The sequence below is a fragment of the Atta colombica genome, unplaced genomic scaffold, assembly GCF_001594045.1.
Source record: "Atta colombica isolate Treedump-2 unplaced genomic scaffold, Acol1.0 scaffold150, whole genome shotgun sequence".
Classification (NCBI taxonomy): Eukaryota; Metazoa; Arthropoda; class Insecta; order Hymenoptera; family Formicidae; genus Atta; species Atta colombica.
In genome coordinates, this window is record NW_017259240.1 from 307,083 (window position 1) to 314,988 (window position 7,906).

The following is a 7,906-nucleotide window of genomic DNA, read 5'->3' on the forward strand; positions in this document are numbered from 1 at the left end:
AACATTAATGATCAGTTAACCATTAACATCTAAGAAGACTGTGAAGAAGTAAAATAACGATTACTCCGTTAAAATGCAGCGTAAATTATACAAGATATTGTGGTATTCACACACTACAGCCCCTTACCTATTCCATAACTTTTTTCCTTTATATAGCAAATGTTAAATTGCATATCTTCTTAAAATAGAAGACTTTGGTGCAGAAATAGGTTCACTCTGATTTGGAAAGTCGACCATATTGAAGAAGAATATGAATTCATATAATTAAATTAATCTTACAAATGAGGTAGACTATTAATTATTATCTGTGAGATCCATTTTCGCTCTCAGCCTTTCAGTCGTTGTTATTGATCGAACTCTTCCGGTAAAGGATTATCGCTCTTCGCGGCTGGCGAAGAACCAGTTCCACCGATATCTACGACATGCACACTCATACATTTTCACATGCATTTTCTATCTTGCTCTCCTCCCTCTCCCTTCCCCCCCCCCCTCCCTCTCTCTCTCTTTTCTTCTTCTCTCTTTCATTCTTTCGTCTCTCGTGCATTTCCCTCGCTCGTTTTCCCAGCAAGTAAGACGTCCGCATAAAGGAGAGTTGCCACGAAGGGTCGCGTGCGTCGTTAGAGACCAGTAACGTATCATCATGCGATTACACCGCGCTAAAAACGTGCCACGTCAACGCGTATTAAACGCACACAGCCGCAAGCAATCGCGCACACCGACATGAAATCATCTATAAAAACGCCTCGTTCGCCAGCAAATTGATTGCGGCCCCGACGGTCCAGAATTTCGCGCGATCTTCGCCAACCATGCCGGATGATGATGCTCTTCGTCATTGATCGTGCTGGCCGCACCTCGAGAGAGAAAATATTTCAGTCTTGTTAATCCACATCCACGGAGCGTTTATTAAGTCTTGTCAATACTTTCCTTGTAGATGGATACTTATCGAAAAAATTATAAATTAAAATAATTAAAGATTAAAATTATTTCCAGTGAGTCAAGAAGAGTATATTAAAATAATCAACTAAAATAATTAACAGTATTCGCACGTAAATATTTTACTCATTCAGAACTGATGTGATTGAAAATAATCGAATAGCTTTTCTGTATTTTAAACCATTAATAGAAAATTTCAATTGATGCAGAATCCAAATGTTAATTGCATCTTAATAATTCTTAAAGTAAAACAATTTTAAGAACTTGGTAATTTGTGTTGAGAACGTTCGAGTATTTTGTAATAATCAAATTTATGTGATAATTCAATAATTCATAAATTTTAAACAAATATTAATACAAATATAATAATATAAATTATTAATACAAATATAATAATAAAAATTTCTGATATTATTTTAACAAATGCAAGCCTAGAAAAGGCTTTGTTTACATATTAGATGTAAGTATAATATTAGTTTAATCGATGTGTCGATAATTAGTTCAGAGAGGATGCTTCTACAGTACGTTTTCAATTTGAACTCAACTTAATTATACACGACATAAATCGCTGGTGTTGTAAATCATTAAACGGCTTATTAGCTATTCAGCCGAGTATTAAAGGCACATTTTAAAAAGCAGCGGAGTCGCGACATTGAAAGTAAAAGAATGGATAGACTACGGCGTAAACAGAGTGGAACGCCCGAGAAAACGGCTGCTAATTGGATCACTATCATTGGAATCGCAAACAAGAATCATGTTTGAGGAAGTATATGTCATTTATTAAATTGGCGGTCAGAAATAGTGTGTCATATTAAAATGACGTCATGTCGTTAACGTATTTATTGCGTTTAATAATAAAAGAAAAATCAAATATGCATTATATATGCATTAGATGTTAGGCTAAATATTATGATCATTGAATAATCATGAAATCATTGTTTTATTAAATGAATTATCTTAATAAAGCATAGGTGATTTTTATGCCGATTTAAAATTCTATAATATTTGAAAGCGTTTCAAACATTTTAACTGATTTGAACAGATCTGACGTAAACTATTTGTTTAACAGCATTTAAAATTTAAAAAACTTAAATTTGCACTGTGGAGTAAAGTGTTTTAATTATATGATGGAGTTCTTTAAATAATAACGATTGAATTAAGTTTGATTTATTTTAATAACAGAATACAAGATTTCTCAAGAACTCAGTTGCTGTTCTTGCTGAATGCAGTTATTGAACTTTACATATTGAACTTTTTTATTAATAGTTTTTTACTTTACTTTGTTTTTACATGAAATATGTAGAAAGAGAGAGAGAGAGAGAGAGAGAGAGAGAGAGAGAGAGAGAGAGAGAGGAGTGGGGGAAGGAAGGAGGTAAGCTAATTTAGCGTAACAATAAGAACGCGGACCAAAATACTTCATGTATCATAAATTTTAAAGATACAAAAACTATATTAACATAACATAAGAAGCTTTATAAAAAAAAAGAATAATATGAAATGTAATAAAGTTCAGATTGAAAGAACAGAGAAAGAGACAACACTCTCGAGATTTCGATATCTGACCTAAATTCAAAACACGATTGACATTATTCCGAAATACAGAAAAATACGGCAACAGCATGGAATCTTTTTATCGTGATTAGATATGTATTCGGTAAACAGACATTTCAGATTTTATTTGCATTCTAATAAGGAAATAAAGAAACAAAATTTTTAAAAAGAAGAGTTTAACGAAGAACAAGATTTACAGTTTTAAGTGATCTTAAAATGTTAAAGAGTTAAGTTACATTTATAATAATAATATACGAAGATACAATATTAAACAATAACATAAGACATTAAAATAACTGATAATTTCTATCAAACTTCTTATTGAAAAGTCGTCTCTAAAATTTAGGGTATAAATTTATAAATACAATAATGTAAGTGTACAAATATAATTTCTTCAGAAATTTGTATAATCATTAGAAGAAAAGTTATAAAGGTTCATATGTACGATATGTACATGACTTTTATAAGATCATCTTTCAAATTCAATACACGGATAATTTTGTCTAGTCTCCCGTTGCTATAGCCACGAAATGTTAGATAGTGTAATCATAAGTTAGACGATAACCTCCGAATTAATTTGCGCAGCTTGATTTTTTTATCGTGCGATGAACGTTACGGATTGACCTCGACGAAATCACGTGGATATAACTCGCGCACACGTTTTCTTTCCTTCTTGACGTTCGCACAATTCGGTCGAAAATGTATTTACGCGGTTGCACTCGAGGCCGTAGTCTCGACCGGCCAGGCACGAGAGTTATTATCGGGCGCGGTTATCAAAGTTGATAGATGATAGCGGGCGGCGGCGTGCTAAATAATTTATGAGGGAACGAGTTAAACAATTTTCACGTCCGGTTTGATCGGCGGATCGTGTCGTCTTAGTCTATTTTCGTTGCGTTCGCCTCGCAGCAGAATTGTGCATTTCCTCCTTAACGAGGGAAGCGGCTGTCTCTCGGCGTAACGCACTTGGCGCATAATGAACCTGACACGATGATAATGAGTCGACTAATTTCATGATATGAGCGAGACGTGCTTCGGCTCGGCGATGGATCTTCTGCTCATGATCGGGAGAGAATTTTTACATAATTACATCTTTCCTCTTTTGCATAATTATACAACCTGACGCAATGAGAAACGTCCGAAATTATACATAAATCTGCTATCATCCGGTTTTGTAAACAGAAATGAATCAAGCTTTAAAAAACACACATCGAAATATGTTATATAATTTACCTCTTGTCTCGTAACGTCGAAATTGTGCGTGTACTTCAAATCGCATTTAATTGGGATTATTAATTACTGCCGCTTCATTCCATTATGAAATTTGGCGCAAGTGAGCGCGGCGATTGGCCCGGCATTGACACGATAAAAGTATCATCGTTCATGACGATCCCTCAACCTGCCATTGCATCAGAGTGCTTATTATGGATTATAGATTATCAATAATGAGCGAGATGCGGAGCGGATGAGATGACCCGCGAATAAATAGCATCTAATTACTGATTAATGCCCAACCCCCGCGATTTTTCATCAGCCTCGACCACTTCAACGATCTTGAATCGATTCGCAAACAGTGCCTAATATCTACCATCAATAAATCTTAATTGACAAGCTCTTCGAAATAAACGTTGATCGAAATAAAATGCGACGTCAATGACTTTTATCTCTTGATCCTGCATTTTATATTGACACTTTTAGTCCTCCAGTCGGTCTTTTACTTTAATCCTGCAATATCCGCGTGTCTTTATCGCCCAAAAATGTCATTCTGGAATTCATAATAATGATTTAATTTCTATATCTATAACAAACGGTTTTGTTAAAATATAAAAATTTAGCTAGACACAGATCTACAAATAATTATGGACTATTTAAATAATTATATTGGACAATCAAACTGGTTGTTAAAATGTCAAAATTATTTGCAGTATTAGGCTTTTTATTCATTCCCGTACCGAATTGCTTTTTTTTGAATAGCCAAATTATGGAACGTATTCATTTTCCACTTCATTCATTTCTGTTTTAAAAACATTCGTAGGAATTCCAGAAAATTTATATCGCAACTTTTATGTCACAACATAGATACACAATTCTAAACTCTTATTCACAAAAGAGTCTTTATAATCTATAAAAATTAGAATGAAATCGAAATATCCACTAGATATTTTGATTTTATTTTATTAAAATATAATTGAGAAACTCAATAATGCCGCGCCTTTTTTTCTATCCGGTATGGTTTTTTACGAGAAATAAAACATCACTGCATCCATCTGGTGGCTATGCCGCATATTACTTGCAAATATGCGATTTTTTTCGAACCTATTACGAATAGAATAAAAGACTTCTTTTGGAGTAACTTCGATTTCATTCTATAAGAAATTAAAAAATATACTTCCATATTCTTTTTGAATTATCGGAAAGAAATTCTTTTTGAGTTATAACGATCATCTGTATTATTTGGGAAGCCTGAAGTAAAATTTGGCACGATAAAAATGTATTTTCTTTTACTTGTAACTATAAATATCTCGTTTGATTTTCTATCTATTTGAAAACTCTTAGAATCCTCAAATTATGAAACATTTAGATATGGAGTAAAATGTGAAATTATACAAATAAAATCTTTCACATCGCGAACATAGTCAATATCAAAAATCATGGAGTTGAAGATTCCCCCACGAAGCGAGATTCTTCGTACTGCAATTGAGCATTTATTTCCATCTCCGTTTTACTCTGCATGAGAGTAAGATAACCCATGGAAGGAGGATTGCTGGCATCGCCTAGTCAATCATAATTCTCGATCTTTTATTCAATTCCGGCCATTAGCATGCATACACGCGGCATGGAACTGCCGATCCTCATCGGAGATATCGCCATCGGGGGATAGCGGATTGTCCTCGTAAAATCACTGGAATTTCATGTTTATTCAATACTCTGGGATGCCGAGATGCCTCGGAGTATGCCAGCGTGCTGCTTATCTCGCGCGTGCCTGGATAGGATGAGAAAGCGATTTTTGGTACGGGTCTCCGCTGCGAATCGCGCGTGGTTATTGCTCCTTGGACGTCTCGCCTGGAACCGACGCCATTTTAATCAATACCAAGGGGATTTTGCGCAATATCGGTGGTATTGTCGAATCGTTCTTCTCTGGCTAGATGATGAGTTAAACACAATCTTTTTCAATTAACATTTTAATAACTGCTTTACGTTACATGCAGTTTTTTCTCATATTTTATATTATACATTGATTCTTTTTATCATTTTTTAACTTTAATTTATATTTGATCTTTTTAATTAATTTTTTTTCAACTTTGCAATATTTTTATGTTTGTTTAACTTGTTTCCTTTTTTTCCGTATTAGCTTACGTGTTTAAGGCCACTTTGTAAGAACTCGATTCACTCGACGCCCGGCGAGATGTTTACCTTGCGCCGCGATTACAAATGGCGCGAAATTAAGATAAATTCGCGATCGTCCGCCATCGACGTCGTCCACCATTTTCGTGTCGCACGAACATAATAATTCCCGTCGAAAGTATACAGTACTTAATTCGATATCGATATCGATCACGCGCGAGATAGGCTGCCGCAAATTATAACGTTCTGCTGGCTGCCCGGATGCAGCGATCCGCCGATCGTTCGCCAAACTCCAACCTTTGAGAAAAAGGTAAATTATTACTTACATGATCATAGCTCTCTTATAATAATTAACAATAACAAGCGATAACAAAGCAGCCTTTCTGTTCTTATGTGAAATAAAATAAATTGAGTTTTAAAGCTATCAAATCGACAGTTCGTGACACTCGGCAGTGTTAAGAGTGTCGAGTGAGATTTGCAGATTTTTATAGTGATTATTAACATGATGATTGAGAGATTAAACTCTCCAGCCGAGTATTAAATCCGCAAAATCGACCCTCTCAAAAGTTCTTTCTTTTTATCTGTAAAATCTACCCCGGCGCGGCGATGTATGCTCACCGAGAGAGCGACTCTGGAATTACGTAGGTACAAACTCGCATTAAGAATTGTTACGTTGTTAGATTATGTCTAACAATGATGATTGCCGCTATAATCTCTCGCCGTTACTCGCGTCACGCTCGGCTTGACACCACCACGAACAAAAGGACGGCTTGCCAAGTGTGCGTGCGCGCGAATTCATCGATTTACATCGGCAAAGTGGCGAGCACGAAAGCGAGTGCCGCGACCGCGCCGGTGCAGCTGCTCGATCGGAGGAGAAGATTGAAGAGGAGTGCACACTTTACTACATGGTTAACTTCATTATCGGAACGCGCGCGTCGGCCGTTACAACTATGGGCCGCATTATTGCTTGGCGGTTAACGTAACTACTGCATTTGTTTTCGCTGCGAGACATGCACTTACACGATCCCGCCGCGCAGCAACAATAGCGCGCGCCGATTAAGTAATTGCGGGTGTTCAGCCTATGTCGCCGTTATCGTTTACTCTCTCGGCTCTTCTGTTCCTAAGCGTGCAGCGCAGCGCGCCACGGACCTTTAGATTCCTAATCTCCGAGGCATCGAATCCCAGGGACCTCTTTCTCGGATCATTACATTTTCATTCTTCAGAAGTTTCGCAGCATCAAACTTCTCGACTCCTCAAGATACCTTGAAGAGTGATTTGAATGCTTCAAATCCGAAAACTTCCTTTGTTGATTTATGAAGCTGGAAATTCCTAGATAGCTAACATCCCAGAGACAGCGTCAAGTCATTAAAAGAAAAATGACTATATTTATGAAGATAATTTTTATAAAGATTTTTATAAAAGATAAATCTTTTAAAATTGAAAAAATGTAGTAGACAGAGAGAGATAACTAACAGACGATAGATTTTGTTGCCAGAAATCTTAAAGCCTTATCTATAATAAATGACTAAAAGATGACTAATTTTGGACATATTTTAATTCGTTTCTAAGATTTCTTTTATTTTTAACTGTCTTGTTAGAAATCAGGAAGATAGGTAGAAGTCTCGCGGGACACCCTATATATGTACATATATGTGAGATATCTATTCATATAGCCTGTTATACACATAGCCTGTATATAATTATATTTAAGAGATTAGTACGCAGTCCCGCCACGAGATGAGCGCACTTTTCGTAAGAAGAAAATGCTTAGGATCCTATAAAAAAGCGTATGCAAATCGAGATGGCAAATTTCAAAATCTTTTGGAAACTCACATACATTTTCGGAGTGTGCTTTTTTGAGCCTCTAAATGTATTTGATCACATTTTACAACGTGTGTATTTTAAAATGCAATGCTATAACTACATATAGTAATATCTGGGCAAAAAACTGAACATAAAACTGAATTAATTATCATTTTCAATTTTCATACCACTATATAGTTATAATTATATAGTTATAATTATATATACTTCTATATAATTATATATGGACATATTTCATATATAGTTTTGTATAATT

The 7,906-nt window shown here is 35.4% G+C and overlaps 1 protein-coding gene across 1 annotated transcript in view; it reads left to right on the forward strand.

Moving 5' to 3' along the window:
• Positions 1-7,906, forward strand: part of LOC108685307 — a 42,620-nt gene that overhangs the window by 23,562 nt on the left and 11,152 nt on the right. The window lies entirely within an intron of this gene.